This window comes from Oncorhynchus clarkii, chromosome 9 (genome assembly GCF_045791955.1).
Source record: "Oncorhynchus clarkii lewisi isolate Uvic-CL-2024 chromosome 9, UVic_Ocla_1.0, whole genome shotgun sequence".
Taxonomy (NCBI): domain Eukaryota; kingdom Metazoa; phylum Chordata; class Actinopteri; order Salmoniformes; family Salmonidae; genus Oncorhynchus; species Oncorhynchus clarkii.
In genome coordinates, this window is record NC_092155.1 from 8436494 (window position 1) to 8447615 (window position 11122).

The following is an 11122-nucleotide window of genomic DNA, read 5'->3' on the forward strand; positions in this document are numbered from 1 at the left end:
TAGCATTACTAACTAACTAGCATTACTAAGTAGCATTACTAACTAAGTAGCATTACTAACTAAGTAGAATTACTAACTGACTAGTATTACTAACTGACTAGCATTACTAACTAGCATTACTAAGTGACTAGCATTACTAACTAACTAGCATTACTAACTAACTATAATTACTAACTGACTAGTATTACTAACTGACTCACATTAATAACTAGCATTACTAAGTGAGTAGCATTACTAAGTGAGTAGCATTACTAAGTGAGTAGCATTACTAACTAACTAGCATTAATAGCTGACTAGCATTACTAACTGACAAGCATTAGCACAACGACTGAAAGTCTACATTAAAAATCAATGATCATATTTGACCATAATCAATTTTTGAAAAATAGCTTTACCTGTGCCATACTTAATCATAATCAATCATGTTTTTTTCTTATGTAATAGGAAATAACATATATCTCTCTCTGTCTCTCTCTCTCTCTCTCTCTCTCTCTGTCTCTCTCTCTCTCTCTCTCTCTCTCTCTCTCTCTCTCTCTCTCTGTCTCTCTTCCTCTCTCTCTCTCTCTCTCTCTCTCTCTCTCTCTCTCTCTCTCTCTCTCTCTCTGTATCTCTCCTCCCTCTCTCTCTCTCTCTCTCTCTCTCTCTCTCTCTCTCTCTCTCTCTCTCTCTCTCTCTCTGTCTCTCTCTCCCTCTCTCTCTCTCTCAAATTCTATTTCATTTCAATTTAAGGGCTTTATTGACATGGAAACATATGTTAACGTTGCCAAAGCAAGTGAAATAGGTAATAAACAAAAGTGAAATAAACAATATAAATAAACAGTAAACATTACACTCACAGAAGTTCCAAAAGAATAAAGACATTTTAAATGTCATATTATGTCTATATACAGTGTTGTGACGATGTGCAAATACTTAAAGTACAAAATGGAAAATAAATAAACATAAATATGGGTTGTATTTACAATGGTGTTTGTTCTTCACTGGTTGACCTTTTCTTGTGACAGCAGGTCACAAATCTAGCTGCTGTGATGGCACACTGTGGAATTTCACCCAGTAGATTTGGGAGTTTATCAAAATTGGGTTTGTTTTTGAAGTCTTTGTGTGTCTGTTTAATCTGAGGGAAATATGTCTCTCTAATATGGTCATACATTTGACAGGAGGTTAGGAAGTGCAGCTCAGTTTCCACCTCATTTTGTGGGCAGTGAGCACATAGCCTGTCTTCTCTTGAGAGGCAGGTCTGCCTACGGCGGCCTTTCTCAATGGCAAGGCAATGCTCACTGAGTCTGTACATAGTCAAAGCTTTCCTTAAGTTTGGGTCAGTCACAGTGGTCAGATATTCTGCCGCTGTGTACTCTCTGTTTAGGGCCAAATAGCATTCTAGTTTGCTCTGTTTTTTTATTACTTCTTTCCAATGTGTCAAGTAATTATCTTCTTGTTTTCTCATGATTTGATTGGGTCAAATTGGGTTGCTGTCCTGGAGCTCTGTGGGGTCTGTTTATGTTTGTGAACAGAGCCCCAGGACCAGCTTGCTTAGGTGACTCTTCTCCAGGTTCATCTGTCTGTAGGTGATGCCTTTGTTATATTGTTGAAGGTTTGGGAATCGCTTCCTTTTTGTGGTTATAGAATTTAATGTCTCTTTTCTGGATTTTGATAATTAGTGGGTATCGGCCTAACTCTGCTCTGCATGCATTATTTGGTGTTCTACCTTGTACACAAAGGATCTTTTTGTAGAATTATGCATGCAGTCTCAATTTGGTGTTTGTCCCATTTTGTGAAGTCTTGGTTGGTGAGCGGACCCCAGACCTCACAACCATAAAGGGCAATGGGTTCTGTGACTGATTCAAGTATTTTTAGCCAGATCCTAATTGGTATGTCAAATGTTATGTTCCTTTTGATGGCATATAAGGCCCTTCTTGCCTTGTCTCTCAGATCGTTCCAGCTTTGTGGAAGTTACCTGTGGCGCTGATGTTTAGGCCAAGGTATGTATAGTTTTTTGTGTGCTCTAGGGAAACAGTGTCTAGATGGAATTTGTATTTGTGGTCCTGGCGACTGGACCTTTTCTGGAACACCATTATTTTTGTCTTGCTGAGATTTACTGTCAGGGCCCAGGTCTGGCAGAATCTGCGCAGAAGATCTAGGTGCTGCTGTAGGCCCTCCTTGTTTGGTGACAGAACCACCAGATCATCAGCAAACAGTAGACATTTGACTTCAGATTCTAGTAGGGTGAGGCCGCAGGCTGCAGACTGTTCTAGTGCCTTCACCAATTCGTTGATATATATGTTGAAGAGGGTGGGGCTTAAGGTGCATCCCTGTCTCACCCCACGGCCCCGTGGAAAGAAATGTGTATTTTGCCTATTTTAACTGCACACTTGTTGTTTGTGTACATGGATTTTATAATGTTGTATGTTTTTGCCCCCAACACCACTTTCCATCAATTTGTATAGCAGACCCTCATTCCACATTTAGTCAACAGAGCATGGGAAGACTTTGCCTTTGTTTTGGTTTGTTTGTTTGTTAATTAGGGTGTGCAGGGTGAATACGTGGTCTGTCGTACGGTAATTTGGAAAAAAGCCAATTTTTCATTTGCTCAGTGCATTGTTTACATATTTTATCATTTCATTGAGAATACCATCAACGCCACAGGCTTTTTTTGGGGTTGGAGGGTTTGTATTTTGTCCTGCAGTTGAACATTTGATTTGTATTTCATCATGTATATGTTTTTGCTGTTTGTTCTTTGTTATAGAGCCAAAAAGATTAGAGAAGTGGTTTATCCATACATCTCCATTTTGGATAGATAATTCTTCGTGTTGTTGTTTGTTTAGTGTTTCCCAATTTTCTCTGATAGGGGTGTCACTTACCTCAACCCAGAGTCTCTCAGAGCATTCAAAGTGGTATGCTCTCTCTCTCCCCCCCTCTCTCTCTCTCTCTCCCCCTCTCTCTCTCTCTTTCCTCACCTCTTTCCTCACCTCTCTCTTGCTCTCTCTCCCCCTCTCTCTCTCTCTTTCCTCACCTCTTTCCTCACCTCTCTCTTGCTCTCTCTCCACCTCTCTCTTGCTCTCTCTCTCCCCCTCTCTCTCTCTCTCTCTCTCTCCTCACCTCTTTCCTCACCTCTCTCTTGCTCTCTCTCTCCACCGCTCTCTCTCTGCAACTCTCTCTTGCGCTGTCTACCTCTCTCTCTCTCTCTCTCTCTCTCTCTCTCTCTCTCTCTCTATGTCTTTCTGTCTCGCTCGCTCTCTCTCAATTCAATTTAAGGGTTTTATTGGTATGGGAAATATATGTTTACATTGTCAAAGCAAGTGAAATAGATAGATCTGTCTCTCTCTCTCTCTCTCTCTACTCATTTGGTGCAGGTAATGTAAGTTCTGAAAACTCCAGTCCAATCACCCCCAGGATAGAAAACAGTCTCGTCTTTGGAGAGGTAGAACATTGTACACATTGTAACTGTGTTATCTAACTTATACCATTACCCATCTGTATAAGAACCTACATTATGATATATTTATGCTGCAGTAGTTCATGTGTCGGGGGGCTAGGGTCAGTCTGTTATATCTGGAGTGTTTCTCCAGTCTTATCCGGTGTCCTGTGTGAATTTAAGTATGCTCTCTCTAATTCTCTCTCCCTCTCCCTCCCCCTCCCGGAGGACTTGAGCTGTGGGACCATGCCTCAGGATCACCTGGCATGATGACTCCTTGCTGTCCCCAGTCCACCTGGTCGTGCTGCTGCTCCAGTTTCAACTGTTCTGCCTCCGGCTATGGAACACTGACCTGTTCACCGGACATGCTACCTGTCCCAGACCTACTGTTTTCAACTCTCTAGAGACAGCAGGAGCGGTAGAGATACTCTAAATGATTGCTACCTTGTCCCGGACCGGCTGTTTTGTGTCTCTCTCTCTCTACCGCACCTGCTGTCTCTAACTCTGAATACTTGGCTATGAAAAGTCACCTGACATTTACTCCTGAGGTGCTGACTTGCTGCACCCTCGACAACTACTGTGATTATTATTATTTGACCCTGCTGGTCATCTATGAACGTTTGAACATCTTGGCCATGTTCTGTTATAATCTCCACCCGGCACAGCCAGCAGAGGACTGGCCACCCCTCATAGCCTGGTTCCTCTCTAGGTTTCTTCCTAGGTTCCAGCCTTTCCAGGGAGTTTTTCCTAGCCACCGTGCTTCTACATCTGCATTGCTTGCTGTTTTGGGGTTTTAGGCTGGGTTTCTGTACAGCGCTTTGTAACATTGGCTGATGTAAAAAGGTCTTTAAAAAATAATTTTGATTGCTATTTTTTTTAATTCTGTAACTCAAATTGTGGAATTAGATTACCTGCAAGTTAAGTTGTTCTGTTGTTGGTTGTTCTGTTGTTGGTAAGTTGGTTGTTCTGTTGTTGGTAAGTTGGTTGTTCTGTTGTTGGTAAGTTGGTTGTTCTGTTGTTGGTAAGTTGGTTGTTCTGTTGTTGGTAAGTTGGTTGTTCTGTTGTTGGTAAGTTGGTTGTTCTGTTGTTGGTAAGTTGGTTGTTCTGTTGTTGGTAAGTTGGTTGTTGGTTTTTCAGCTGTTGATTTTTCAGCTGTTGGTAAGTTGGTCTCCCTCTCTCTGTCTTTCTCTTCTTCTCTGTCTTTCTCTCACCTCTCTTTTCAGGTTTATGGACGTCTGAGTGTGTGTGCTGCATACTGTTCTTCTTTACCTCCCCGCCCACTTACCAGCCCCGCCCCTTACCAGCCCCGCCCCTTACCAGCCCCGCCCCTTAAATGTGGCCTAACCTGTTTGACCAGGGCTGAAGTTCACGTGTGTATGTGTGTATGTGTGTTTGTGTGTGTGTGTGTGTGTGTGTGCGTGTGTGTGCATGTGCGTGTGCGTGCGTGTGTCCTCTGGGGTTTACCTTTGACCTAAAGGAAATTAATGGAATTAAATTGAAGGAACCATATAACAATTATGGCTAATATGAATATCTTATAGAAATAAATGAACTGAAATTATGAAATTATGAAATAAACTAAATATTTTTTATTATATGACAAGTATAAATCCCATATCAACAAGTGGTGGGTCAATGACTTGGTTCCCAGAGCCAGGAACTTTGGCTCTCTGTCTGGGTCTACCTTTACGTAACAGATGGTAAACTTATCTCTCTCTCTGAAACTGCTGGATCATTAGTAGGGAGGTTTGTCAGAAGTTAACACACACACAGACAGACAGAGAGAGAGAGAGAGAGAGAGAGAGACAGAGAGACACAGAGAGAGACAGAGACAGAGACAGAGAGAGAGAGAGAGAGAGAGAGAGAGAGAGAGAGAGAGAGAGAGATGGACCCACTGGTTGTCCTCTAGGTTACAGAGAGCTGGTAGTCTCATCCACCAAACTACCAGGTGTGAAACAGGCAAGAGACTCAGAGGGTATGCTAATTTGGTATAGAGCAGACCTAACTCACTCCATTAAATTAATCAAAACAGGAACATTTTACATTTGGCTAGAAATTAATAAGGAAATGATCTCAACAGAGATACATGTCCTCCTGTGTACTACCTATATCCCCCCACTAGAATCCCCATACTTTAATGATGGCAGCTTTTCCATCCTGGAGGGGAAACCAATCATTTCCAGGCCCAGGGACACGTACTAGTCTGTGGCAACCTAAATGCCAGAACCGGACAAGAAACTGACACCCTCAGCACACAGGGGGACAAACACCTGCCTGGAGGTGACAGCATTCCCTCCCCCATATGCCCCCCTAGGCACAACTATGACAACATAACCAACAAAATGGGTCACAACTCCTGCAGCTCTGTCGCATGCTGGGTGTGTACATAGTCAATGGTATGCTTGACTATGTACATACCCACTGACACCCCTATCAGACCACAGCAAAACCATAGTCTACCTGAACAGAGCAATACTCAATCATGAGGCATCAAAGCCAAGAAATTCTATAGATGGAAGGAATGTAGTTAGGAAATCTACCAAAAAACTATTAGGCAACAACAAATTCAATCCCTTCTAGACAACTTCCTGGACAGAATGTTCCACTGTAATAGTGAAGGTGTAAACTTGGCACTAGAAAAACTTAACAGTATATTTGACCTCTCAGCTTCCCTATCAAATCTAAAAAAAATCTCAAATAGAAAACTGAAGAAAATGCACAACAATGACTTTTGGTTTGATGAAGAATGCAAAAATCTAAGAAAGAAATTGAGAAACCTGTCCAACAAAAAACATAGAGACCCGGAAAACCTGAGTCTACGCCTTCACTATGGTGAATCACTAAAACAATGCAGAAATACACTACGGAAAAAGAAGGAACAGCAAGTCAGAAATCAGCTCAATGTAGTTGAAGAATCTATAGACTCTAACCACTTCTGGGAAAATTGGAAAACACTCAACAAACAACAACACAAAGAATTATCTATCCAAAATGGAGATGTATGGGTAAACCACTTCTCCAATCTTTTTGGCTCTATAACAGAGAACAAAGAGCAAAAACATATACATGATCAAATACAGATCTTAGAATCAACTATTAAAGACTACCAGAACCCACTGGATTCTCCAATTACATTGAATGAGTTACAGGACAAAATAAAAACCCTCCAACCTGTCACGTCCTGGTCTAAGTATTTTGTGTTTTTCTTCATGTATTGGGTCAGGCCAGGGTGTGGCATGGGTTTTTGTATGTGGTGTGTATGTATGGGGATTGTAGCTAGTGGGGTGTTCTAGCTAAGTCTATGGCTGTCTGAAGTGGTTCTCAATCAGAGGCAGGTGTTTATCGTTGTCTCTGATTGGGAACCATATTTAGGCAGCCATGTTCTTTGAGTTTGTCGTGGGTGATTGTCCTTAGTGTCCTGATGTCATTATTCTGTGTTAGTTTACACTAGTATAGGCTGTTTCGGTTTTCGTTACGTTTATTGTTTTGTAGTGTTTGTATTTAGATTCGTGTTTCGTTTGTTGAATAAACATGGATCGCAATCTACACGCTGCATTTTGGTCCGACTCTCTTTCTCACCAAGAAAACCGTTACAGAATCACCCACCACAAACGGACCAAGCGGTGTGTCAACAGGCAGGAGCAGCAGCAGCAGTGGGAGAGGCTGCATTACTTGGAGAAATGGACTTGGGAGGACGATTTGGACGGTAAAGGACCCTGGGCACAGCCTGGAGAATATCGCCGCCCCAAAGAGGAACTGGAGGCGGCGAAAGCAGAGAGGCGCTGGTATGAGAAGGCAGCACGGCGACGCGGATGGAAGCCTGAGAGTCAGCCCCAAAAATTTCTTGGGGGGGGGGCTAACAGGGAGTATGGCTACGCCAGGTAGGAGACCTGCGCAAACTTCCTGTGGTTACCGGGGGGCTAGAGAGACCGGACAGGCACCGTGTTATGCAGTGGTGCGCACGGTGTCCCCAGTGCGGGTGCATAGCCCGGTGCGGTACATTCCAGCTCCGCGTATCGGCCGGGCTAGAGTGAGCATCGAGCCAAGTGCCATGAAGCCGGCTCTACGCAGCTGGTCCCCAGTGCGTCTCCTTGGGCCGGCTTACATGGCACCAGCCTTGCGCTCGGTGTCTCCGGTTCGCCTGCATAGCCCAGTGCGGGCTATTCCACCTCGCCGCACTGGCAGGGCGACCGTGAGCATTCAACCAGGTAAGGTTGGGCAGGCTCGGTGCTCAAGAGCTCCAGTGCGCCTGCATGGTCCGGTCTTTCCAGTACCACCTCCACACCCCAGCCCTCCGGTAGCAGCTCCCCGCACCAGGCTTCCTGTGCGTGTCCTCGGCCCAGTACCACCAGTGCCAGCACCACGCATCAGGCCTACAGTGCGCCTCGCCTGTCCAGCGCTGCCGGAGCCTTCCTCTCCAGCGCTGTCGGAGTCTCCCGCCTGTTTAGCGCTGTCAGAGCTTTCCGCCTCTACAGCGCTGCCGGGGTCTCCCGCCTGTTCAGAACTGCCAGTCTGCAAGGAGCTGCCAGTCTGCAAGGAGCTGCCAGTCTGCAAGGAGCTGCCAGTCTGCAAGGAGCTGCCAGTCTGTAAGGAGCTGCCAGTCTGCAAGGAGCTGCCAGTCTGCAAGGAGCTGCCAGTCTGCAAGGAGCCGCCAGAGCTGCCAGTCTGCAAGGAGCCGCCAGAGCTGCCAGTCTGCATGGAGCCGCCAGAGCTGCCAGTCTGCATGGAGCCGCCAGAGCTGCCAGTCTGCATGGAGCCGCCAGAGCTGCCAGTCTGCATGGAGCAGCCAGAGCTGCCAGTCTGCATGGAGCAGCCAGAGCCGCCAGTCTGCATGGAGCAGCCAGAGCCGCCAGTCTGCATGGAGCAGCCAGAGCCGCCAGTCTGCATGGAGCAGCCAGAGCCGCCAGTCTGCATGGAGCAGCCAGAGCCGCCAGTCTACATGGAGCAGCCAGAGCCGCCAGTCTGCATGGAGCAGCCAGAGCCGCCAGTCTGCATGGAGCAGCCAGAGCCGCCAGTCTGCATGGAGCAGCCAGAGCCGCCAGTCTGCATGGAGCAGCCAGAGCCGCCAGTCTGCATGGAGCAGCCAGAGCCGCCAGTCAGCATGGAGCAGCCAGAGCCGCCAGTCAGCATGGAGCAGCCAGAGCCGCCAGTCAGCATGGAGCAGCCAGAGCCGCCAGTCAGCATGGAGCAGCCAGAGCCGCCAGTCAGCATGGAGCAGCCAGAGCCGCCAGTCAGCATGGAGCAGCCAGAGCCGCCAGTCAGCATGGAGCAGCCAGAGCCGCCAGTCAGCATGGAGTAGCCAGAGCCGCCAGTCAGCATGGAGCAGCCAGAGCCGCCAGTCAGCATGGAGCAGCCAGAGCTGCCAGTCAGCATGGCGCAGCCAGAGCTGCCAGTCAGCATGGAGCAGTCAGTCAGCATGGAGCAGCCAGAGCAGCCAGTCAGCATGGAGCAGCCAGAGCAGCCAGTCAGCATGGAGCAGCCAGAGCAGCCAGTCAGCCAGACTCTTCCAGATCTGCCAGTCAGCCAGACTCTTCCAGATCTGCCAGACACTTCCAGATCTGCCAGTCAGCCAGACTCTTCCAGATCTGCCAGTCAGCCAGACTCTTCCAGATCTGCCAGTCAACCAGACTCTTCCAGATCTGCCAGTCAACCAGACTCTTCCAGATCTGCCAGTCAACCAGACTCTTCCAGATCTGCCAGTCAACCAGACTCTTCCAGATCCGCCAGTCAGCCGGGATCTGCCAGAACCGCCAGTCAGCCAGGATCTGCCAGTCAGCCAGGATCTGGTAGATCCATCAACCTGCCTGAGCTTCCTCTCACTCCTGAGCTTCCTCTCACTCCTGAGCTTCCTCTCACTCCTGAGCTTCCTCTCACTCCCGAGCTTCCTCTCACTCCCGAGCTTCCCCTCAGTCCCGAGCTGTCCTTCAGTCCCGATCTGCTCCTCAGTCCAGTGGGGTTCTGGGTGAGGACTACTAGGCCATGGTCGGCGGCGAGGGTGGACTATCCAAGGACGCGAGGGGACTAAGACATTGACTGAGTGGGGTCCACGTCCCGCGTTTGTTGAATAAACATGGATCGCAATCTACACGCTGCATTTTGGTCCGACTCTCTTTCTCACCAAGAAAACCGTTACACAACCCAAAAAGGCCTGTGGTGTTGATGGTATCCTCAATGAAATTATAAAATATACAGACAACAAATTCCAATTGGCTACACTTAAACTCTTTAACATCATCCTTAGCTCTGGCATCTTCCCCAATATTTGGAACCAAAGACTGATTACCCCAATCCACAAAAACGGAGACAAATTTGACCCCAATAATTACCGTGGAATATGCGTCAACAGCAACCTTGGGGAAATCCTCTGCATTATCATTAACAGCAGACTCGTACATTTCCTCAATAAAAACAATCTGCTGAGCAATGTACATTACGTAGATGGAAAAAAAGCTGTCCTTGAAATGGTCTTGATATGTTCCTCAAAAGAGAGGTCAGGGTCCAGAGTAACGCCGAGGTCCTTCACAGTTTTATTTGAGACGACTGTACAACCATTAAGATTAATTGTCAGATTCAACAGAAGATCTCTTTGTTTCTTGGGACCTAGGACAAGCATCTCTGTTTTGTCCGAGTTTAAAAGTAGAAAGTTTGCAGCCATCCACTTCCTTATGTCTGAAACACATGCTTCTAGCAAGGGCAATTTTGGGGCTTCACCATGTTTCATTGAAATGTACAGCTGTGTGTCATCCGCATAGCAATGAAAGTTAACATTATGTTTTCGAATGACATCCCCAAGAGGTAAAATATATAGTTAAAACAATAGTGGTCCTAAAACGGAACTTTGAGGAACACCAAAATTTACAGTTGATTTGTCAGAGGACAAACCATTCACAGAGACAAACTGATATCTTTCCGACAGATAAGATTTAAACCAGGCCAGAACTTGTCCGTGTAGACCAATTTGGGTTTCCAATCTCTCCAAAAGAATGTGGTGATCGATGGTATCAAAAGCAGCACTAAGGTCTAGGAGCACGAGGACAGATGCAGAGCCTCAGTCTGATGCAATTAAAAGGTAATTTACCACCTTCTCAGTGCTATGATGGGGTCTAAAACCAGACTGAAGCATTTCGTATACATTGTTTGTCTTCAGGAAGGCAGTGAGTTGCTGCGCAACAGCCTTCTAAAAATTTTGAGAGGAACTATACATGCCTAAACATTAGCGCCACAGGTAACTTCCACAAAGCTGTGAATGATCTGAGAGACAAGGCAAGAAGGGCCTTCTATGCCATCAAAAGGAACATAAAATTTGCCATACCAATTAGGATCTGGCTAAAACTATTTGAATCAGTTATCGAGCCCATTGCCCTTTAAGGTTGTGAAGTATGGAGTCCGCTCACCAACCAAGAATTCACAAAAAGGGACAAACAGAATTCTGCAAAAATACCCTCTGTGTACAACGTAAAACACCAAATAATGCATGCAGAGCAGAATTAGGCCGATACCCACTAAGTGTCAAAATCCAGAAAAGAGCCGTTAAATTCTATAACCACCTAAAAGGAAGCGATTCCCAAACCTTCCATAACAAAGCCATCACCTACAGAGAGATGAACCTGGAGAAGAGTCCCCTAAGCAAGCTGGTCCTGGGGCTCTGTTCACAAACACAAACAGACCCCACAGAGGTCCAGGACAGCAAAACAATTACACCCAACCAAA

General features: G+C 46.2%; 1 protein-coding gene across 1 annotated transcript in view; it reads right to left on the reverse strand.

Annotated features, from left to right (window-relative positions):
• LOC139417027 (E3 ubiquitin-protein ligase TRIM39) overlaps positions 1 to 4507 on the reverse strand; it is a 37941-nt gene extending 33434 nt beyond the window's left edge. The window contains exon 1 of the mRNA XM_071166261.1: positions 4324 to 4507. The gene's annotated coding sequence lies outside the window, so the exon portion shown is untranslated. The remainder of the gene's footprint in view (positions 1 to 4323) is intronic.
• Between the last annotated feature and the right edge of the window lie 6615 nt (positions 4508 to 11122).